Genomic DNA, 24,972 nt, shown 5'->3' with positions numbered 1-24,972 from the left:
AACCTGCAGGCATAACTAAGATCTGGACACCCCAAGGAGCAGCCACAGGAGGGCAGCAAAGTCACATGACATTCAAAACACCCACCTGAGAGCAATAAGCAATAGGATGGGGAGTAAAACGCCATTTGGCATCTGGTGTCACGGGCACCAAGCTCCCCAGTGGAAATTTCTTTTCCATAAATATATAATGCCCAACAGTCTCTGGTGGATCCACATGAAGAAATATTCAGAAATAACATCTGCCTTGGGGAGAAGTCAAACACTTAACAAGAAGAAAGAGCTTTGAATAGGATGGGAAATGCCAAGTACAGATACTGAGAATATTTTACTTCATGGAGCGACATTGATGTACATTCATTAAAATAGCTAGTGTTCACATTTTGACTCTTTTGACAGGAAAACAAGATGGTTCTCCTCATAGTTCATAACTCTTCCATGGAAAAATATAAATAATGTCTAAATGTTTTAATAATGAGAATTGAGTAATAGTATTTCTTTCTTTTTTTTTTTTTTTTTCTATTTTTGCTCCTCTCAACATTTACTGATTTATTCTGTAGCGTCTCTGTGCCAAACATTGCACTAGAGACGGTGGCATATAACTTAAGAGTAAAAAGAGAGTGGAATTATTTTATAATTTTAAATTTATAACCACACCAAAAGTAAAAACATCTCTGAAAAAAAGCATGAAATTACATTTTATATTTAAAAATTATATTTTTTGCTTTTTCTTCAATTCTTTGCCTTAATTTTGGCCATATATTAAGCCATTTCTCAAAGTGTAGACAAACGTGTTCATAATCTTTGATCTGGTGAAGAGAAGTTCTTAGTTTTAATGCAGATAAATTTACCCCTATCTTCGGTTATGAAGTCTTGCTTTAGATATTCAAAACATTGGTTTGAGGATTTGTAGTAAATGTTTCACTAAAATTTTAAGTCATTAGAATATTAATACCTACATTACAGCTTAACAAGTCATTTGTTTTCTGTGACTGGCCCACTGTCGACCCTTCCCTGTTTTATCACTGGTAGCTGCTTGTTGTTTGCTCATAGTGCGTCTACAATACATGTTTGCTGAAACAACTATTTTCTTTATTCCTGATATCTTGAGGGAGAAGGTAATAATTATTTGTAACTTCTCGATCAGGGTAAATTTTAACCAGATCTCTCCAACTGAAGAGAAATGATTAGCAGCTAAGTATGACATTTGAAAATGTAAACATTTTGCCCTTTGATTATTCCAAGAGTTAATGCCTTAGACTTCAGGAACTAGAAGGAATTTTAGTAAAAATAATTAGTTTAGTAAAATCATGGATTTGTGTGTTTGTGTGTATGTGTGCGCATGTGCATAAGAGAGACATAATGTCTCAGCTTTGGGGTAGCCATAGAACAGTGTACACAGGTATTTATATCCATGATTTGCTGACCATAATCCATGTAATCTCTAGAGGAAAAAAAAAATTGTGAGAAAATAGCACATTCAAAAGCTAAATACCACTTCCCCCTTTCCTGCTTTATTTTCAATAATTGCTCCAGTGTAGCATGACTTTCTCATCGTGAATCCTCTGAGATCTGCTTACAAGATGTTTCGGCAGCCTGATGGGGTGAAAGACCCCCGTCCTTCACCCTTTAGCGTACTTTCCCACCCGCTCACTGCATGTAGGTTACAAAGACTATCTGGCACTTAGGGAGACTCAAGTGGGAAATCTTGGTTCCCCCATATGAGTCACAAGTAAAAGGGTCCCTCAGCCTGAGCAAGCAGATGCGAACCTCAGTAAACAAGAAGATGATGATGATGTGGGATTTTAGTGGAGCAGCCCCAGGGCTCAAAGAGACATGTCCACAGCAGAGAACGCGTCATTCAGTGGCCTCCACAAAAGTCATCACCTCTGTTCACCATCATGGGGTACCGATGCAATTCCTCCGAGTCACAGAAAAACTGTTGTTTTCACAAATTCTCTCCTAAAGACACATATTAGAATTATAACCATACTTTCTCTGACTAAGACGAACAAAAATCAAATGAAGAAGTGAAAAAAGACAGAGGAGTAGGTAAGTATTTTTTAGAAGCATATATAAGCTTTGCACTCAGATCACCATATAAATGTTCCTTGAGCCCTTTTATATGGGAATGTGGATTAGAATAAAAGCTAAGATTCTTGCTTTTGAGAAGTTTACAGTTTAAGTAAAAAAAGGTACAGTGGCATTTCATTGCATGGTGATATGTGGCATTTGGACTTAAAAAATGTCCTGGGGCTCTAGATCAGAAAAAAAAGATATAGCTATTAAGAAAAAAAAAAAAAGATTCTATTTTCTTAGCAACTGGTCAGCATATAATATGTGTATTTACATTACAGATAAAGATGCAATGTCTATGTTCCTGTGTAGCTGGAAAAAGAAAAACATATCACCAAACACTGGAACACAAAAAAGACCTTATTTAAAAAGTCAGTTAGGTCCTTAACTCAAAAGCTTCAGACAGTTATTTGTGTTGCCAAGGAAACAATTAATAATAGGCAAACAGTTTTGAAAAATGAATTTCAGTAATATTTAGTTAAATTGAAAAGAAAACTCCTGTTGGTATTTTGATTGGGTTTAAATAGTAATTATTTAGTAGTTTAGGAAAATTTGACAAATTTACAATATTTTCCTCCTAGTCAAGGACAAACTATTTCTTCTCACTTATTCATGTCTTCTTTTGTTGTCCTTAAAAGAGGTGTAAATTTTTCTTAGTAATATATATATAAATCTACATCTATCATATATATATCTGTATTTTTAAATATCTATCTCTATACATATTTCCAATTAGATTATGTATTTTTATTGTTGTCATTTTTACTTAAATTTATTTTTATCTGGTTATTTTTGTAAAGCTCATAAAAATACATTTGAGAATTAGTAAGATTTTTCTGAAATGAGACTAGTAGGAGGCTTGGTTAACCTAAGCATATAATAAAATATTTTTATATAGGTTCAATAATTAAAGAGATTTGGTAATGACTAATGAATATACAGATCAAACAAATAGGGTTCAAAAATGGATCTAATTGTATAAGGGAATTTAGTAGTTTATAAAACTACCTTTTCAAATTAATGGGAGGAAATGCACTTATTCTTAAAAACAGTTCCTTCCTAAGCATTGCATATGAGCCAAAAAGGAAAAGATAAATAAATCTACGCACATAAAATTTTGAAATTTTTGATGGCAAAATAACACAAGTAAGGTAAAATACAAATAGCAAACTGAAAAAAAAAACCAAAACTTATGACAGATGGAAAACTAATTACATGAATATACTAGAAGGCAAAAAATCAAATATAAAAATGAGCAAAATATTCAAGGAGCAATCCTCAGGAAAATAAAAACAAATGACTAAATAAAGGGGGAAAGACCAACTGTGTTCATTCTGGACAAATGAAAAACGAAACAAAATTACATGGCAGTTTTCTCTCATGAGATTGTCAAATTTTTAAACTATTTATTTTACTCATTGTTAATGAATGTATAGAAGGAAAGTCACTTTACTCTTTTGAGAGTAAAAGTTGTGGTAAAATTTGGATAACAACTTGGAAATATCTTTAAAATTATAAATCCACATACTATTTGATGCAGAAATTTCAATTATTTTACAGCAATATTAACACGAGTGATGAATGAGTTATATATGTAAATACATTTATTGCGGTGCTCAGTCCCTCAGTCACGTCTGACTCTTTGCAAACTATAACCCGCCAGGCTCCTCTGTCCATGGGATTTTCCAGGCAAGAATACTGGACTGGGTTGTCATTTTATTCTCCAATATTTATTGCAGTACTACTTGAAAAACCCAATAAAGGTCATTTTGTACTTGTGTATGAGGTCTGTTAAAGATATAATTATGTAAAACTATATTTTTATTAAAGCATTATTAAGTAATTGTGTACATGTATTGATTTAGAGAGTTCCAGAAAAACATCTATGTCTGCTTTAATGACTATGCCAAAGCCTTCAACTGTGTGGATCACAATAAACTGTGGAAAATTCTGACAGAGATGGGAATACCAGACCACCTGACCTGCCTTCTGAGAAACCTGTATGCAGGTCAGGAAGCAACAGTTAGAACTGGACATGGAACAACAGACTGGTTCCAAATAGGAAAAGGAGTATGTCAAGGCTGTATATTGTCACCCTGCTTATTTAACTCACATGCAGAGTACAGTATGAGAAACGCTGGCCTGGATGAAGCACAAGCTGGAATCAAGATTGCTGGGAGAGATATCAATAACCTCAGATATGCAGATGACACCACCCGTATGGCAGAAAGTGAAGAAGAACTAAAGAGCCTCTTGATGAAAGTGAAAGAGGAGAGTGAAAAAGTTGGCTTAAAGCTCAACATTCGGACAACTAAGATCATGGCATCTGGTCCCATCACCTCATGGGAAATAGATGGGGAGACAGTGGAAACAGTGTCAGACTTTATTTTTGGGGGCTCCAAAATCACTGCAGATGGTGACTGCAGCCATGAAATTAAAAGATGCTTACTCCTTGGAAGGAAAGTTATGACCAACCTAGATAGCATATTAAAAAGCAGAGACATTACTTTGCCAACAAAAGTCTGGCTAGTCAAGGCTATAGTTTTTCAAGTGGTCATGTATGGATGTAAGAGTCGGACCGTGAAGAAAGCTGAGCGCTGAAAAATTGATGCTTTTGAACTGTGGTGTTGGAGAAGACTCTTGAGAGTCCCTGGACTGCAAGGAGATCCAACCAGTCCATCCTAAAGGAGATCAGTCCTGGGTGTTCATTGGAAGGACTGATGTTGAAGCTGAAACTCCAATACTTTGGCCACCTCATGCGAAGAGTTGACTTATTGGAAAAGACTCTGATGCTGGGAGGGATTGGGGGCAGAAGGAGAAGGGGATGACAGAGGATGAGATGGCTGGATGGCATCACCGACTCGATGGACATGAGTTTGAATAAACTCCAGAAGTTTGTGATGGACAGGGAGGCCTGGCGTGCTGTGATTCATGGGGTCGCAAAGAGCCGGACCTGACTGAGTGACTGAATTGAACTGAACTGATTGATTTAGAATGGTGTCCAGGATATTTTGATCTGAATGTTCATTGGAAGGACTGATGCTGGAGCTGAAGCTCCAATACTTTGGTCACCAGATGCAAATAACTGACTCATTGGAAAAGACCCTGATGCTGGGAAAGATTGAAGGGAGGTGGAGAAGGGGATGACAGAGGATGAGATGGTTGGATGGCATTACCAACTGACATGAGTTTAAGCAATATAAGGGAGACAATGACGGACAGGGAAGCATGGAGTGCTGCAGTCCATGAGGTTGCTAAGAGTCGGACATGACTGAGCAACTGAACTGAACTGAACTGAGGTGTGGTATGCTCTATTTGTGTTGAAGATACACATCAGTGTAGTCACCAAGGTCTAGGCATGGGATGGAGAGGATGATTACAGAAGGATGATAGCATGAGGGGTTTCTGGAGTGGTGGAATTGTTCTGTATTTCGATTGCTACGCACCCTGGTTGTGGTGGTGACTACACAAATCTACACATCTGTGAAAATCCATAGAACTGGAGTTACATCAGCAATATTGCAGGCATGGAAATTCTAGACTCTTGTTCTCCCATGGAAACACTAACTAAACAACTAAAAACAAACTAATTATAGGAGCTCTAGAAGTCAAAGTTCTATAGTGACCAAGCCAAATGAAAAAAAGTTATGCTTAAAATGGTAGAAAAATTCATGCATTTTTGCTCATCCCTGCTCCTTCCTCTCCCTGGCCTGATATTGTAGAGGAGGAGACAGCACCCTAATATCCAGTTCCTTCTTCAAATCAGAGGGAACAGAGTGGACTGAATTTGTTCTAATCTGTTAGGAATCTTCAGGGATTGATCTCTGTTTCGCGTAATTTGATGCCAAGATGGCCAAAAGAAGCTCAGATCTCAAGGTAGAAAAAGATATCAGAAGGAACTGGCATGGTTACATAAAACTGCAAAAAGAAACAGCTACATGAAAACTATAAGGGGATTAAAAATTAGAGACATCTGGAAGCCAGAGATTGTAGACAGAGGAATTCAATAGACTAGCTAAAGCTCCAAGAAGAAGAAGAAAAAAGAGAGATTCTTAGGGAAATTAAAATAATTAAAAATAACCATGGAATTTGGGGAAAATTCAATTCACACAAGCCCAGGGAAGACACCTACTTGGCAAAGGCTTCAGAAGACTTGAAGTTTTCATCCTGAGCTGACCAGTGAGGGTCTTCTACTCAGAGCCAGTATACAAGATTGAAAGAAGTGGCTGTTTTTTGTTTTTTGTTTTTGAAATGTGCAAAAATGTGCAATTACCAACAAAGATCACAAGGCATAGGAAGAAACAGGAAAACACGACCCTTTCCAAGTATCAAAACGTATCTCCAGAAACTGACCCTGAAAACTCTCAGCCTGCAGACTTAGCAGACAAACACTTTAAAACATATTTTAAATATGGACAAGGAGCGAAAGAATATCAGGAAAGCAATATATGAACAACAACAACAAAAATCATCAAAGAGATAGACATTATGCAAAGAAAACAGCCAAATTCTGGAGCTGAAAAATACAGTAACTGAATTGAAAAATTCACTAGAAAAGTTCAAGAGCAGATTCGAACAAGTAGATAAAAAAGAATTATCAAATGTAAAGAAATTTGAAATTATCAAATCTGAGAGGCAGAAAAGGAAAAAAAAAAATGAAGAAAAGTGAATAAGCTTAAGGAACTTATGGGTCTCTATCAAGTGGACCAATATATGAATCATTGGAGTTCCAGAAAGAGAAGAGAGAGAAAAACAGGCTTATTTGAATAAATAATGGCCAAACATTTCCCAAACTTGATGAACAGCATGAATATGTATACAAATGTAATCAGTTCAATGAAATCCAAGTAGAAAGAGTTCAAAGAGAACCACATGGGAGACACTGTAATCAAAAACAAAGACAAAAGGAGACTCTTCAAAGGGGTAAGAGAAAAGCAACTTGCTACAAGGTATCCTCAGTAGATTTTCAGATGATTTCTCAGCAGAAAACTTGCAGACCAGAAGACAGTGAAAAAGAACTGAAAGTAAAAAAAAATCAACTGAGATGGATATAATTCTTTACAAAAATATAAAAATGAACAATCATTATTGGTTGTAACTATGGAGTAGGAAAATGGGCCTGGAATGATCCTGAGATGCTTTTTTTTAATTGAACTATAGTTGATTTACAATATTGTGTTTGTTTCTGGTGTTAAGCAAAGTCAATATACATATATATATCCTTTATATATAGATTCTTTAATATATATTATATAATATATTCTTCAATCCCAAGCTCCTAATTTACCCTTCACCCTCCTTTCCCTTTTGGTAAATATATATATTTTCCTATATGTGTGAGTCTATTTCTGTTTTGTGAATAAGTTCATTTCATTATTTTTTGGATTCCAGATATAAGGGATATCATATGATATTTGTGTTTCTCTGTCTGGCTTACTTCACTTATTATAATAATCTCTAGGCCCATCCATGTTGTTGCAATGATGTTATTTTATTCCTTTTTAGGGCTGAATAATGTTCCATGGTACATAGATACCACAGCTTCTTTATCCATTCATCTGTTGGCAGACACTTAGGATGCTTCCTTGTCTTGGTTATTCTAAATGGAGCTGCATATGAACTTGGGGAAGCAGGTATCTTTTCAACTTTCTCTGGACGTGTATCTAGAAGTGTATCTAGGATCATATGCTAACTCTATTTTAGTGTTTCTTTCTTTATTTTTTAGTGGAACCTCTGTACTCTTTTCCACTGTGGCTCCACCAGTTCGTTTTGGGTCTTGTTACTGTGCATTATTAATTCTGTGTCTTTATTCTTAAAATCATGAGCTTATTTTATTTCAGAGTTTAATAATTACCAATTAAAATATCTTTCCCTCATTCAAGAAAAGTCGTATCTATCTTAGCAGCATGTCTTATTCTTATTTGCCCTGAGCTCAAAAGGGGCTCAATTTTAACTCTGTTAAAACAGGATGCTTTACAAATGGCTCCCTTCCTAGCACTTAGGAAAATATTTTTTTTTCCTCCTTAAGAGTTTAGAGTCAAAGTACTGTTTGTCTTGGCAAGTGAATGGGATGTATGGGATGCGGGGGAGGGGGGGAATGGGAGGAGTGTGTGTGTGTGTGCGCATGCTCACAGTCACACGTGCATGAATCTATGGGAACCAACAATTACCAACTAAATTAGAATATCAAAGAGGTGTGTCTGCCACCAACCTTAGTGACAACACTTCAGCAAGGACAGGATACAAACTGCTAATTCCAGTTTCTTATGCAAGACTTAAAATAAATCCACCAGCATCCTTATTCTCCATGCCACTGAGTTTTACCCACAGTCTGTTCTGTTACAACTCCCAAGGCAGTGTTCCAGACTAAAAAAGTTACACTTGGGTAGAGCTCTAGGTGGGAAAATGTATGAGATCTTGAGGTGAGGTCAGCTCCTGATGGATGGGGTGCCATGAAAAACAAATGGAGGCTTGCAACGCAGAATGTGTCACAGACATTCCCCAGGACAATCTGTTTAGAGATACATTTACAACAAAACTTGCTAATAGTGTAGCAGTTTGAATTCTGGTGTACAGCCTATGTTGAAGATGTAAGAAGGGCTTGACTTTTAATAATATCATTTGGAAAGTATTGCTGATTTTCTTCTGCATGGGCAGATGAGACATTGAAAATTTGGCCAAGTTTGATAAGAAAGAACAATTGTGTTCAGTTATAAAAAGGGCCTCATTATGGCCTGGGGTAGTAGAACACACATTCTCTGTTAAACTTTTGCTGCTTCACCTGCTGGACTGCTGAATCACTCTTCCCTGCTCCTCCCAACAAACAAGGCAGACCCAAGTCCTAGAGGAAATACAGCTGCCTGGACAGCCCACTGCCATGGTCTCCACCAACAGTGGGTCAGGGGTGAGACCTGTAACTTCTTATTTTTCTTAAAGCTTTGTTCTTTCCTGCTTTCCCTCCATACTGCATCTGAAAGGAGCTGGGATTTATCAATAAAGCTTTTTGTTTTGTTATACACATACCATGTTGGTCTTGTTCTCTTTACTTAAAAAAATTTCTTTTACAAGTGAAAGGGACTCTCTTTTTTTATTGAGTATAATTACTTTGCAATGCTGTGTTCATTTCGCTGTACAGTGATGTGAGTCAGCTGCAGTGTACATATTATATCCCTTCCCTCCCACCCTTCCCCGTCCCACCCGTCTAGGTCTCCACAGAGCCCTGGGCTGAGCTCCTGGGCTTTATAGCTATTTCCCACTAGCTATTTGTTTACACACGGTAGTGTATATATGTCTATCCATCCCCCAATTTGTCCAACCCTCCCCTTTCCTTCATGCTAAGTCAGAAAGAGAAAAACACTGTATATTAATGCACGTAAGTGGAATCTAGAAAAATGGTACAGATGAACCTATTTCCAGGGCAGCCATAGAGACTCAGACATAGAGTCTTGTTCTCTTTAATCAGGAGGGTTATTTAATCAGGATATTGCTCTCGATTCTATCTTTGCGATACGGAAACTAATTTTTCATCAGTATAAAAAGCAGAGTTAAATGTTCACTGCGTGATCACAGAAAGGGAGCATCCTTGAGGCCGAGAGAACAATGTTCGAAACCAAACATTGGTGTGTTGTGTACAACTGATATTCGTGTACAACTCTTTGTTTGCTTGTTATTCTTGTTTTGGTCACTTTTGGGGATTTGCCTTTCCCCTGACTGTTAGCCACCTGATTCCACATACACTTTTATGTCAGGTGTAGGCTCTTGAATGAGTTCAGACACTCAAGGTACTATACTCCTCTGAACACAGTATTAGGATTGTATATGGTCAGTTTTATTGATTTAACCCACATAAAGAGCACTTACTATGCATCAAGAACTGTTGTAAACGTTTTACAAATACTCACTGATTTAATAGCAGAAAGTAGACTCCAACTCAGACAGCACAGGAGTTTTTAGAGAAAGGATTATCTTAAGGCAACGAAAGGAAATAGTGTTAGGAGAGCAGTGAGGTTTGGGGCTTGGAGATGGGTCCCTCTTTGGGAGTTGCATTCTTGGAGGGACCCAGCCAGCACCACAGAGGTGGCCCACAGCAGGAGGAAACAGGGAAAAAATATGACAATGTCCGTCTCTTCTTGCCCTCCAGACTTCTCCCAGGGCCCCCCGTTGCTCCAGCCCCACTGGAAAGCTGGTGGTCAGGTAGCCAGGGTTATGCAGTCCATCAGGGTCTGGGCACAACACTGGGCAGGGCAGGAAATGAATCTGGGGCAAATGGCAAATAAAAAAAACAGCCAACACACACCTCAAGTCACTTCAGACACTAGGCAGACAACAAATAACCAAAGCATAAAATAAATATCAATTTAAAATTGGTTCTCCCTAATCTTATAAGTATGCATCTCCTCCTTGACCCTTACAAACGACTGAAGTCATTATGGTCTATAAATGTCTTGGTTCTAGCCATGAAAATTCGACTAGAATACCGGACGACAGAGGACGAGATGGCTGGATGGCATCACCGACTCAAAGGACATGTGTTTGAGCAGGCTCCGGGAGATGGTGAAGGACAGGGAAGCCTGGCGTGCTGCAGTCCATGGGGCCGCAGAGTCGGACACAGCTGAGCAGCTGAGCAACGGCAACCCCCTCCTTTCTAGGAGGTCAGGCTTTCAGCAGGCTGGGCAGTGACTTGCCATTTCCCATTTCCCTGTGCCAGATGCCTCTAGGGTTAATCTCTCAGCCTCCCCTCGTGCTAAGCCAGCCTGTGATACTGACACTTAAGCAACACAGGGCTGTTTACATTTGGGTGGAGAGCTCATACTATCAATTTGCACATTAGTGAGTCCAGCCATTGCTCTCTTCTGCTGGGATCTATTGAGTGGCAGCTGGAGAGATATCCACAGCTAAAAAAAAAAAAAAAAGAGAGAGAGAGAGAGAGAGAGAGAGAAAGAAAGAAAACTTAGCTGTCTGATGAAATGTTTTAAATGCATAGGGTTCACCTTGGGGTTGGCCGCTGTTCAGATTTTATCCATTAATAACACAGAGGGCTGGCTCTGTACTCTCCAGGGCTAGCAGGAAACGAGCACTGCTTACAGGCCCTTGCTTTGCCTTGGGGAGTGTATTCCAAATGCAGGCTGCGCCGTCCTGTGTACACACACCTATGCGCATGTGGGCACATCGAGTTCCCACGTACGTAAGGGTGCTTCTTGGAATTTTCTTTCATTAAATGACACATAAGAGGATTTTTCCATTATACAACATTCCTTCTGATAGGACCATATTTAGGAAAGAAGACAGTGTGTGTGTCAATGTGAATGCCCAACACACAGAGCTCCGTTAGCATTTTCACTCATTTCCAGTTAATATTTTTTTAAATTAAGGTTGAATTTTATTGTTTGTAAATTATACCTCAATGGCTTCCCAGGTGGCTCAGTGGTAAAGAATTTACCTGCCAATTCAGGAGATGTGGGTTAGATCCCTGGATTGCGAAGATCCCTGGAGAGGTAAATGGCTAGCCACTCCAGGATTCTTGCCTGGAGAATCCCATGGACAGAAGAGTCTGGTGGGCTACAGTCCATGGGGTTGTGGAAAGACACGACTGAGCATGCACACATGCATCAAATGTAACAAAAAAACAGCTAGGTCGAAACATACATAAATATAAACATATATAAGTATACATATATATATGTAGATATATAAATACATATATAGTGTACACCCTAAAATGATTGTTTCTCTGGATAATGGGGTTATGCATATTTATCTTCTTTGTATGCTTTTATGTATTTTCCAACTTTCCCACTTTTATGAATCAGAAAAGTTTTTGTCCATTTTTTATTATAAACTTTTTATTTTGTACTGGAATGTAGCCAATTAGCAATGTTTTGATAGTTTCACATGGATAGCAAAGAAACTTAGCCATACATATAGATGTATCCATTTCCGCCAAAACTACTCCCCCCCCCATCCAGGGAGCCACACTGGAAGTGGAAGTGGAAGAGAAGCTCTGAAACTCTAATCCCATTTCAGTGTTTGCCCTACTAGACCTTATGCTGACATCTGAGGCTAAAAGAGAATTGGAATTGCTACAAGAAGATGGTATAAACGCATTATGTGTGAGTTACTGCATAGCATTTGTGTTCTTACCAAAGTGCTATATTTATCCTCTTACTTTTTCTTTGAGACACTTTAAGAGAAAAAGATATTTAAATGAGAGTCACTATTAAGTTTCTGCTATAGGTTAGTTTTCAGATGCAACTTGTGAAGAATTTGGCTTCATTTGACTAAAAAAGGATTCTATGCACAATTCCTTGGACGTTGATGATGGAGTCATCTGAATTGTATTGCATAGTTTTCTCTCTTTAGGGGACTTTCCTGGTGGCTCAGAGGGTAAAGCATCTGTCTACAATGCGGGAGACCCGGGTTCGATCCCTTTTTAGTATTTGCTATGGAGAAAAGTTATTTAAGTATTATTTAAAATGATGAGTCTTTAATGTACAAAGCATGTAAAAGATAGGGAATAAAGGGTAAGATGATCACTGAATTATCTACTGAAAAGTTTGGTTAGGCACTTACATTTAAAGCAAGAAAAGAATGGCTTAGCTCTTGGCAAGTAAGTGAGGTGATTTACAAAATTTTCTTTCCTCTAAAACTCAATTGCTTCAAGTTAATGAAAACATTTTCCACTAAGTCATTTTAAACTTAATGTTTATCTAAAAAACTCCATTAGGTCTTATAGTGTCCAGGTCTTAAGTTAAGCAAAGAAGTGTCCCTACTTCCATTCCTAGAAATGAAACTGATTGTCTCAGAGAAGTTATATCAGATACTAAACAATTATCAACTTTGGATTATTTGTGTTATATTGAGCATTCTATTTTGTATTATCTACCCTGAAAGATAAATCTCAAGCTGAACTGCCCTATTTTTTAGCAAAGAGAGTTCCTTGAATTAGCATGGACTGGAAAGAATTGAGTCTACAGTCAAAACTGCTGTTGAATCAAGACTTAATACTACCGACTCACTAATTAAGTAAACCCTAAAAAAATGCTAAAAGACCATGATGTCTTAGAAATGTTTCTACACATATGGCATGTTTATTTTTGGAGGCTTCTTGTGTTTTTTTCCTTTTAACTTGCCATAGATGTGACATTAAATTCCTGGCTTTGACACTAACTGTGTGACCTTGGGCAAAACACTTAGCCTTTTTAAGTATCAGGTTTTTAAATCTGTATAGTGGAGATAGAAAACACTTCACAGTGGTTATGTGAGGATCAAGAGAGCTAAACTATATTTATTCTTTTCTAAAAGCTTTTGGTAAAATGTCATAGAGAATATGTTTATGGTGTGAAAGAAAATGACCACACTAAGAAGGAAATAGACTGAGGGCAAAATTTTATTTCTCAAGCCAGTCTTCTTGCTTTTTAATTATTAATTTCCACCATCCAAAAGGTCATGGAAGGCATAACTGTAACAAAAATATCATTAGAATCATGATATAAGGACAGGAGCCAAGTGGTGAAATGATGAAATTTCCTCTTAAATCAAAGACATTCAGAGTTATGGGCAGCCGAAGTCAATGTCGGCAGCACAGCTATGAGCCTCCTCATTACAAAACAAGCCAAAACAACAGGGAGAAAATGGGGTCTACGTGGAAATTCCACACTCAGCATCCCTTGAAGAGAGTTGATGCCTAACTCTGAAAAACCCCTGAGATTAAAAAAAAGAAAAAAGGAAAAGCAACAAATCCCAGCTTAAAAATCTCTCACACTCCCACAGCACCATCCCAAATGCATGGCTGCCTGGAGGGGCCCCCCGCTGTTTTTGAAGGTATCAAGAAAAACTGTGGAGAAATGCAGAAGAAATACAGAAGCTAGTGAAGGGAGGCCAAGTTTGTTCTCAAACTGCCTCAGTCTCAGTCTAGAGTATACAGGTGGATCTAAGCGTGGATTGTAGGGGAGATTTCTCAGGATACAAGTGACAGTGGCAGGCTGAATTTAACAAGGCAGTGTAATCTGAAGATATGACTGAAAGGGATAGTTTTTAAAATGCATAGATTGTAGGACAGAAAAAAGATGAGAGAGAGAGAGCACTATTTGCAGAGGACATTGAAGAAAAAGGGGCTTCCCTACTGGCTCAGACAGTAAAGAATTTGTCTGCAACGTGGAAGACCTAGGTTTGATCCCTGGGTTGGGCAGATCCCCTGGAGAAGGGAATGGCTACCACTTTAGTATTCTTGCCTGGAGAATTCTATGGACAGAGGAGCTTGTCGGTTGCAAAGAGTCGGACACAAGTGAGTGACTAAGACCTGTGTTAGTCAAAATTCAAAACACTTCACTTTTTTTCTTTCATTGAAGGAAAAACCGGAAAATTCTCAGAAGAAAAATTTGAGACACATACATTTCCCCACCCCTACTAGTACCACACACACCCCTTCAAAACAAATTCACAAACTAGCCAAAACATCTGCATTCTGATAGACAAGGATTCTTTTAACTCGAAAGCATGTAAAACATCTCATGCTATAAAATTAAACAAATGGAAAGTCAAATCCATTCAGAGTTACTGTAGAAAATCAAGAAAAGAATCTCATATATATTAAATGAGCAAAGGTCCCTTTGGGGGAGGGCGGGGAAACTATGAAAGAGAAGAAAACTATAAGTTAATATTTCAAACAGAATTAAATATATTCAAACAATAATGTATGGAAAGGCAACATGCACCAGAAAATTCAAAAATAAAACCAAAAGGGACAAAACACTAGGAAGACATGAAAATAAAGTTGACAATTCAGGAGAGAAATCAAGACAAAGATAAAACTGACTCACAAATAAAGTGACACATTGTAAGATGCCCAAGGAAAAATAGACTCAAATGACAATTTAATAAGGGTCATTGAAGAAAGACAGAAAAACAGTCATGAGAATGAAAATGAAAGGGTCAAAGAGAAAATAGCTGAAATGGGAGAAAAGCACAGAAAGAATAATATTTATTTTGTCAGTCTCTAAAGAAGGAAAACAAAACAAAACAAAATAAATGAACGGAACTAATACTTAACACTATAATACAAGAATATATTTAAAACAATGATCAGAGGAAAATTCACAATATTAAACCAATTCATTAGAAAAATAAAAGACTGAAAATAAATTAATTAAATTCTCAGTTCAAAAACTAGAACAAGAAGATAAAAATATACAATAGAAAAGAAATAATAAATGTGAAGAAGAGATCAATAACAAATAGAAAGGCAATAGATATAATTAATAAATCTATATTCTGGTTTTGTTAAAAAAAATTAACAACATAGACAAATCATTAAGTTTATCACCAGAAAAGGGAGCTACAAAATAAGGAATAATAGCAAGAAAATAACAACTGGAATGGAATATAACTTAAAAATCATGAGACTACCTTGTAGAATTCTATACAAATAACTACAGACCAGGGTTCAATCATTAGGACAGGAAGATCTCCTGGAGAAAGGAAAGGCTACCCACTCCAGTATTCTTGCTGGGAGAATCCTATGGACTGAGGAGCCTGGTGGGCTATAATCCAAGGGGTCACAAAGAGTCGGGCATGACTGAGCAAATAAGCATGATGAAAATACAGGAAAAAAATCATTTCTTAAGGAAATACATTTGACTGAAATTGGCCCCATTGCAAACAGAAAACTTAAGAAGACCAAATTCCAGTGAAAGAGGAGCAAAAGCTATTAAGGAAATGTGCCACCAAATGCACTAGGCCCAGATAGCTTCATAGGGTTTCTAGTGTATCTTCAAAGGCCAGAGAGTAACTCTTTAAATTATTTCAGAACACTGAAAAGGAAGAGAAACATCCTAAATTTTTTTCTGCAACAAGTCTAACACTGATATCTAGACCTCATAAATGCAGCACAAAATAGAAAACCAAGATCTGTATTTCCCATATATCAAAGCAAAAACATGCATTATATATTGGCATACAGAATACAGTGCTACATGAAGAAACTAATACATTCTGATCAAATTAAATTTATTCTAGGGACCGGTCAGCTCTCCCACCAGCTGCTCAATGACATATGATGCTCTTCATGCTACTTGCTGGGTCTCCCTGCTTGCCTCCCACTTCACACTTGTTTACCTTAGTTTTCAGTCTCTCTGGCCATGAGTCCCTCTTGAGGGTGACATCATTTACTGGTCCTCACAGGGGAAAAATAGGGTAATTAGAGTGCTTTGAGTGAGACCCAGGTTGAAGTGGACTCAATTTGATATTTCACTCTCAGAATGGAAATTAAAATGAAATTCCAAATTGTATTTGAAACAGTTCATTCTGCAGAGCTGCAAAATCTTGAGTGCTCTGGAATGATTGGTTAATATGATCATTTCACACTGTATATTCAGAACTGAGAATCTGATGTGGAGATAGACAAATGCTTCAGACAACACTCTGGAAAAATTCCTATGGCAGTTATTTTCCACACACTCTATTGTGAAAGCCTTCACTCTTCTCCTAACTACTATTTCTCAGAAACAATTTTTGATGTTGTTTTAGAAAGGGCTTTCTTGGTGGCTCAGATGGTAAAGGATCTGCCTGTGATGCAGGAGACTTGGGTTTGATCCCTGTATCAGGAAGATAGGCTGGAGAAGAGAATGGCTACTCACTCCAGCATTCTTGGGTAGAAAATTCCAAGGACAGAGGAGCCTGGTGGGCTACAGTCCTTGTGGTCGCAAAGAGTCATACACAGCTGAGCAATTAACACATTAGAAAGATGCATCCGAGATGATTTAAATGTAAAATGACTTCTTATTAGTTAATAGCGAGTTCTTTTATACCATTTTTCTGAAATCATGTTTAATTTAATTGGCTTAATTACTAGGCCAATTCCATTGTTTCCCTTGATTATTTTCAAACTTCTATTTTAATTGTCCTATTTTTCCCTACATTTCAAAATGGTGTTAAATTTTGTAATAATAATTATATGATAATATACAGTATTATTTTTAACAAAAAAGAACACTCTTTAAATTTATAATTCTTCGTTAGGTTTCCTAGTTCTCCACTGAGAAGATAACATTTGATTAAAAGGCCCAGATTTTGTGATGGGATGATTTCCAGGAGAGGAGCAAAAATGTTCCTCTTTATTTATAGCAGATCTGAAGTGAGAATTTTTTTGAGAATTTCTTGCCAGGAAAATCTTTGTTTCCCTAAGGAATCCAGTGTGCTTTTTTTCATGCTTATGGTGAGAGCTATGTAAATTACTGAGTCGCACATTTTCCCCTCATTCCTGAGAAAATCAGACTCTTACTTGATATTTATTTATAGCAAAAAAATATTAGTTCATAGGAAGGGAATAGTTCTTTCTCTTTATTTATGGTCTCATTTTACCTATAGCATTTTATTGAATATATGTTTTACTATAAGTTGTCTCATATTTTTTGAAACTACAGTGAAGAAGTTAAGAAATTATATTTAAAATTAAGATATTAATATTCTATTGTCCCTTAGAGTTTGCAAAGTATAGGAGAATACTTTCTGTCAGATTCATCTATTCTTTTTCTATAACTTGTGCAGTTTTACAGACTTTCATGCATGCATTTTATGCTTAATATGATCTGGAAAAGCAATATCTTCCTCAATCATGATCTTACACTTGAGTTGGAGGAAGACAATGAGGTGGTAAGACTTCAAAGAGGATGGGTGTCCAGGACCACAGAAGAAGTGGCCCTGAAGGAATAATTTCCACTTTCTCTTTAAAAACTTTAACAAGGTGTTGGCAATAACAGTTGCGGAGACCCCAAGGTCTTCTGAGACCCTGGGATCATCTTTTACTGCTGAAATAGCCTACATAACAAATAGTTCCACATCTTTGATTGTAGAAATCATGTAGTGTGTGGAGGGTACCACAGAGTCTGCTCAGCCAAATGAGATATGATGCCCGTGGGTATGGCTGTGTGACCTACAGCGGGAAGAAACAAGCAAACTTCTCGAGTGCTCCAATTAATTCCCCAACAGTGATGAGCAGAGAGACCCAGGGTACCAGTGCAAGCAAGGGAGTTTGGAGCATGAGACTTCTTTTCCTTTGAAATATTAAAAAGAGCAACCAGTATCCTTAGTAGCATCTACTGGGTGTGAAATGTTCAGAAATCTGGGGAGGAAGAGGGGTGGTATGGGTATAGTCTTGACTGTTACCACTAAAATCTTTGTCTCATGTGTATCCTGAGCAATAAATGCAATAAATACCGGGCCTACTAAATGAAATTGGAAGACAACTGTTCCTTGGAAGGAAAGCTATGACAAACCTAGACAGTGTATTAAAAAGCAGAGACATTTCTTTGCCAGCAAAGGTCGCATAGTAAAAGTTATGTTCTCTCCAGTAGTCATGTGTGGATAGGAGCGTTGGCTCATAAAGAAGGCTGAGCACTGAAGAAGATGCTTTCGAATTGTGGTGCTAAGAAGACTCTTGAGAGTCCCTTGGACAGCAAGGCAATCAAACCAGTTAAATCCTAAAGGAAACCAACCCTGAATATTCATTGAAAGGACGGATCTGAAGCTGAAACTCCAATACTTTGCCTACGTGATGTGAAGAGCTGACTCATTGGAAAAGACCCTGATGCTGGGAAAGATTGAAGGCCAAAGGAGAAGGGGGCAGCAAAGGATGAGATAGCATCACTGACTCAGTGGACATGAATTTGAGCAAATGCCAGGAGATGGTGAAGGACAGCAGACCTGGCGTGCTGCAGTCCATGGGGTTGCAAAGAATCAGACACAACTTAACAGCTGGACAACAACAAACTGAATGGGAAGGGCCAAAGATAAAAGAAAACATGGGGAATTATCATTGATCAATCTTTTAAGACACTTCATCACAAAGCTATTTGAGCAGAAGATATCACTGATCATTTTTGTAAGAACCAACTTATCTTTTTAAGACCAGATCTAAAAATCTTTAATGATGTTAATCAAGAGTATTTCACATGTCTGTTTGTTTTCTGGTGATTTTTAATGCATTGCATTTTTTAGCACCTACTAGATCCCTGGAAATCTACTAGGTGCAAGGACACACAAATACCAGAGATAGTGTTTTCATTCTCCAGAAAAAAAGAGAGTGACTCTTATTTGACTCTCTCTTCCATAGGCAAGTCAGATAATTGTACAAAATCACTGTTTGCTTATGTGAAAACTATTAAAAAGGAAGTGCTTTCATAGTGAATTCTCTCAGTCGTGTTGGACTCTTTGAGACCCCATGGACTGTAGCCTGCCAGGCTCCTCCGTCCATGGAATTCTCCAGGCAAGAGAACTGTAATGGGTTGCCATTCCCTTCTCCAAGGGATCTCCCTGGCCCAGGGATTGAACCCAGGTCTCCCACACTGCAGGTAGAAGCTTTTTACCATCTGAGCTACCAGGGAAGCCTTTATATTGCTATGGAATTAAATACTTTTCAAGTATAATATTGCAAAATCATTGTCAAATGATACCTTAAAACTAAATATTAGTTTCATTAAATCAAAGGGGAAAATTTTACTTTGAATATCACCATTGCATGTCAGAAATCATAGACACACCATGGTTTCTATTCCTCATCCTTTAAAACTTGCGAGTCCAATGATACATCAATGAAGAAAATATTACTCTATCAATTTATCTCTTTTCACATAAAAATTACTCACAGACACAGCACATAGACATAAGCATTCTTAAACAGTCTTCACTTTACCTCGGAATTCTAACCCACTAGGATGTGCTGTCCTGGAGTTCTCTTCATCAGATTTTCATGGGCTTCCTAAGAGGAACAGTGGAAAAAAAGATTAAAACAGGGAGCTGGCCCTTAGCACTGAGGCTTCAAGGCCAGGTATGTTATTCAGTACCCCAAGCCAAGAGGAGGGCCTGGGTGTACCCGTACACTTGCCCTGAAGATATCTGGGTTCCATCATGGAATTCTGCCTGATGATCGGAGGGAAACTTCTGAGTGGATATTGAGAGGCTTAACTTTTCACCCATCTTCTGGTCCAAGTTCTCCTAGAGGGAGGCTGAAGTCCAGGGTCCAAAGACCACCGGAAACATACAACATTACTTTATTAACTTGTCACAGCTAAAAAGAAACACTGGAGAAAACCATGCAGTTTTTCAGGAAAATAGATTTGGGAAAAATGATAGAAGATGGGCACTTTCAGGAAGATTTAAGAAAGCCGGAACCTTTTCTGAATTGTGTGTTGTCAGGAAGAGGGGGCGATTTAGTGACTGGGCATACTAATTTTTATCCAGAGGATCATAAAGGGAGGTGTTGTTGTTGCTAAATAGGCAGTAGGGAGGGAATATTTGGTCATTTTCGTGGAGGTACAGAGGTCTTTTTATGTCTTCTTTGAGACATAATTACAGAGCGGTCTTGTATTTGTCTTCTGTTATCACTGTCAAGGAGCCTGATTGTTGCTATTCTGTGAGGTTGTTTGTGTTAAGTGGGCAACACCAGTCTAGCTAGTGATTGCCAGTGACTAACTGTTAGAAGGCTCAATAAGCAACCCAGAGAGTGGGTTTAACTTCAAAGCACTGTCACATTCAGAACATTCAAGGAGTGAACAAGGCTACCCTTTGGCCATCTTGTGTTTGGACAGGCAAGCAGGGAGGTTGTCCTCAGTTATTCTGATGGACATACAGCTAATGATGTCATCAGTAGGACACTGGACGTACCTCATTCATTCATTCAAATATTTTTGTCAAGCTTTCTGATGAAATTGGTGATGTTAATAGTAATGGTAAACAAAAGCAGTGGTTACAGAGACCTGAAGTCAGAAAACTTCTTTGGAAAGACTAGGGATCTCTTCAGGAAAATTAAAGATATCAAGAAAACATTTCATGCAAAGATGGGCACAATAAAGGACAGAAATGGTATGGACCTAACAGAAGCAAAAGATATTAAGAAGAGGTGACAAGAATACACAGAACTACACTATATAAAAAAGATCTTCATGATCCAGATAACCATGACGGTATGATCACTCACCTAGAGCCAGACATCCTGGAATGCAAAGTCAAGTGGGCCTTAGGAAGAATCACTACGAATGAAGCTAGTGGAGGTGATGGGATTCCAACTGAGCTATTTCAAATCCTAAAAGATGATGCTGTGAAAGTGCTGCACTCAATATGCCAGCAAGTTTGGAAAACTCAGCAGTGGTCAAGGACTGGAAAAGGTCAGTTGTCATTCCAATCCCAAAGAAAGGCAATGCCAAAGAATGCTCAAACTACAACACATTTGCACTCATCTCACATGCTAGTAAAGTAATGCTCAAAATTCTCCATGCCAGGCTTAGGCAGTATGTGAACTGTGAACTTCCAGATGTTCAAGCTGGATTTAGAAAAGGCAGAGGAACCAGAGATCAAATTGCCGACATCTGCTGGATCATCAAAAAAGCAGGAGAGTTCCAGAAAAAACATCTACTTCTGCTTTATTGACTATGCCAAAACCTTTGACTGTGTGGATCACAGCAAACTGTGGGAAATTCTGAAAGAGATGGGAATATCAGACCACCTGACCTACCTTCTGAGAAATCTATATGCAGGTCAGGAAGCAACAGTTAGAACTGGACATGGAACAACAGACTGGTTCCAAACAGGAAAAGGGGTACATCAAGGTTGTATATTGTCACCCTGCTTGTTTAACTTATATGCAGAGTATATCATGAGAAATGTTGGGCTGGATGAAGCACAAGCTGGAATCAAGATTGCCAGGAGAAATATCAATAACCTCAGATATGCAGATGACACCACCCTTATGGCAGAAAGCAAGAAAGAACTAAAGAGCCTCTTGATGAAAGTGAAAGAGGAGAGTGAAAAAGTTGGCTTAAAGCTCAACATTCAGAAAACTAAGATCATGGCATCTGGTCCCATCACTTCGTGGGAAATAGATGGGAAACAGTGGAAACAGAGACAGACTTTATTTTTTGGGCTCCAAAATCACTGCAGATGGTGACTGCAGCCATGAAATTAAAAGACGCTTACTGCTTGGGAGAAAAGCTATGACCAACCCAAACAGCATATTAGAAAGCAGAGACATTACATTGCCAACAAAGTTTCATTCTAGTCAAAGCTATGGTTTTTCCAGTAGTCATGTATGGATGTGAGAGTTGGACTGTAAAGAAAGCTGAGTGCCAAGGAGTTGATGCTTTTGAACTGTAGTGTTGGCGAAGACTCTTGAGAGTCCCTTGGACAGCAAGGATATCCAACCGGTCCATCCTAAAGGAAATAAGTCCTGAATATTCATTGGAAGGACTGATGCAGAAGCTGAAACTCCAATGTTTTGGCCACGTGATGCAAAGAACTGACTCATTTGGAAAGACCCTGATGCTGGGGAGAGACTGAGGGCAGGAGGTGAAGGGGACGACAGAGGATGAGATGGCTGGATGGCATCACCGACTCAATGGACATGAGTTTGAGTAAACTCTTGGAATTGGTGATGGACAGGGAGGCCTGGCATTTTGCAGTCCATGGAGTAGCGAAGAGTCGGACAGGACTGAGCAACTGAACTGAAGTCAGAAACTAGAGCGTGTATGAGCACAAACAGAGGGATGTGTCAGATACCGAGGATGAGGGGTGTGAGCTATTTGCAACATCACATGGGGCTTGGAGTCCTGTGTGATCTTATCACTATAGCAGTTACGCACTTTGGGAGTCTTTCCAGCTGGGAAGGCCTGGGCTGTGATCCTGATTAACTGGTAGAAGAAGACTGATGGTGATGGGTTCAGAGAGCTTAGGGAAACTGGAATGGACAAGGAAGAAAAATTATGAATGACAGGACAGGACATCTCAAAGCAAAGGGTCACATAAAGAGAGAAAAAAACTGAATGGAATCAGAGACTATGAAAAAGACAGACACCTCCCTCATCTAATCTTCACTCACATTTGATGATGCTGCATATTCACCAACAATGATAGCTAGTTTAATATCTGTTTTAGTTAGGAAGAAAATATTAACATTTTATGGAACAAGAGAATCCTGAATCAGCCCATAGCACTGTCATGATAACTTGAGCAAAGCAAGTATTGACGATTTCAAAATGGCCATAACCATGTCTTCATTAGATCTGCTAAGTATGTAGAATGTCTATGAAGTGCTCCTTTAAAAAAAAATTAAAAAGCTGGATTTCTTTGGCAGGAAAGTAATCGTGAAGTTTTTAAGTAAATTAAACGGCTCTCTTTGCATTGAAATGTAAAGCTCCCATTTCCTCTCTTTAAATGTTTAAAGGATTTTTTGTCAGTTTCAGCATGAAGAAACATTAAAATTCATCTCAGCCAAAACCCATAGTGGATAAAAAAAGATGTTAAATATCAGCAAATGGATCTGATAATCTGCAGAGTATTTCTGCTGTCAAAGAAGGACCGTGGGATAAAAAACACATGTTCCAGATTTGACATCCCTTGGCATCTTGTAAATAGCCTCCACGAATCCATACCTTAAAACTGCCAACACCAGCAAAATTGTACCCAAGTTTCTAGTAAGTTAAGCAAGCAAAGCAGAGAGAGGAAATGTGGCTAGATTGCATATAAAAACCCAAGGACCCCGAAAACTGACCTCAAACTCATTTTACCAAAATATCTGCACTTTTGCAGTGTTGTCCATTTATTTATAATTCGAAGACTATTTTGTGGTATGTATGTATGATTAAATAAGAATATACAGAATGCATATATTAGGAGGAGCAAGGCAGGATGATGGGTTAAATGTAAAGAATTTTCCTTGTTAAAAAAAAATAGCATTGCTGAATGATACAAAATAGATGTTTTTCATTATTAAAATTTCTGCCTGAAGAGAATGTTTAAGAGATCCTTTGGCCTGAATTTCTAACATGTTAATACCACCTTCCTAGATAGGAGAAACAATGAATTTATCAGTTTGTTGCCAGATTCAGAACTCAAAAAGATGAGTTTACCTTGATTTGTCAAGGCTATGGTTTTACCAATGATCATGTATGGATGTGAGAGTTGGACTGTGAAGAAAGCTGATCACCAAAAAATTGATTGTTTTTGAACTGTGGTGTTGGAGAAGACTCTTTGAGAGTCCCTTGGACTGCAAGGAGATCCAACCAGTCCATCCTAAAGGAGATCAGTCCTGGGTGTTCATTGGAAGGACTGATGCTGAAGCTGAAACTCCAATACTTTGGCCACCTCATGCGAAGAGTTGACTCATTGGAAAAAACCCTGATGCTGGGAGGGATTGGGGGCAGGAGGAGAAGGGGATGACAGAGAATGAGGTGGCTGGATGGCATCACCGACTTGATGGACATGAGTTTGAGTAAACTCCGGAAGTTGGTGATGGACAGGGAAGCCTGGCGTGCTGTGGTTCATGGGGTCTCAAAGAGTCGGACACGACTGAGCGACTGAACTGAACTGAACCGAACCTGGATTTGGGAAGTGCTTTCTCCCTTCCTGTGCAAATCACTAACAAGAAGTCCTCCTCTAGAGACGAAGAGAGGGCCCATGACGCATCCTGTCGAGTGATGCTTTAGGTGACTAATGTCGTTCCCCAAACTTGCGTTCAGTGGCTTGCTGCTCAAAAGCCAATAATTCGAGAGTGAAGTGTCAGTAGAAAGGAAAGATGCGCTAATCGGAAAAGTCAGCAATCTGAGGAGAAGGTGGACTCATGTCCAGAGACCAGCTCTCAAGATTCTCTGCTTAGCCGTGACAGATTTTAAGAGAAAAGTGAGGAAGAATCTCAGTGGCTCAGCAAGGCAGGAGGTTGGGTCTGCATCATTTTCTATTGCTTGCACACTGGCTGACTCTCTCTTTAAATGGTATCTCATCCATGCGGTCTGCTTACAGGAATGCCAAGGGAACTGTTAGAGGTAGAGAGCCTGTCATTCTTTATCTACTTAATTGTTTACTCTTCCTTTTATCTAAGCAATGCATCCTCAGGTTAATTAGGTTCTTTCAAAGTTA

At 38.4% G+C, this 24,972-nt stretch overlaps 1 long non-coding RNA gene across 1 annotated transcript in view; it reads right to left on the bottom strand.

Moving 5' to 3' along the window:
• Window positions 1-1,590: 1,590 nt before the first annotated feature.
• Window positions 1,591-24,972, bottom strand: part of LOC136147482 (uncharacterized) — a 91,950-nt gene continuing 68,568 nt past the window's right edge. The window contains exons 3-5 of the long non-coding RNA XR_010659194.1: window positions 19,760-19,825; window positions 9,975-10,038; window positions 1,591-1,959 (exon numbers count right to left, since the gene is read on the bottom strand). This is a non-coding gene — a long non-coding RNA (uncharacterized lncRNA). The remainder of the gene's footprint in view (window positions 1,960-9,974; window positions 10,039-19,759; window positions 19,826-24,972) is intronic.

The sequence above is a fragment of the Muntiacus reevesi genome, chromosome 15, assembly GCF_963930625.1.
Source record: "Muntiacus reevesi chromosome 15, mMunRee1.1, whole genome shotgun sequence".
Classification (NCBI taxonomy): Eukaryota; Metazoa; Chordata; class Mammalia; order Artiodactyla; family Cervidae; genus Muntiacus; species Muntiacus reevesi.
This window is presented reverse-complemented; position numbering and strand designations above follow the sequence as displayed.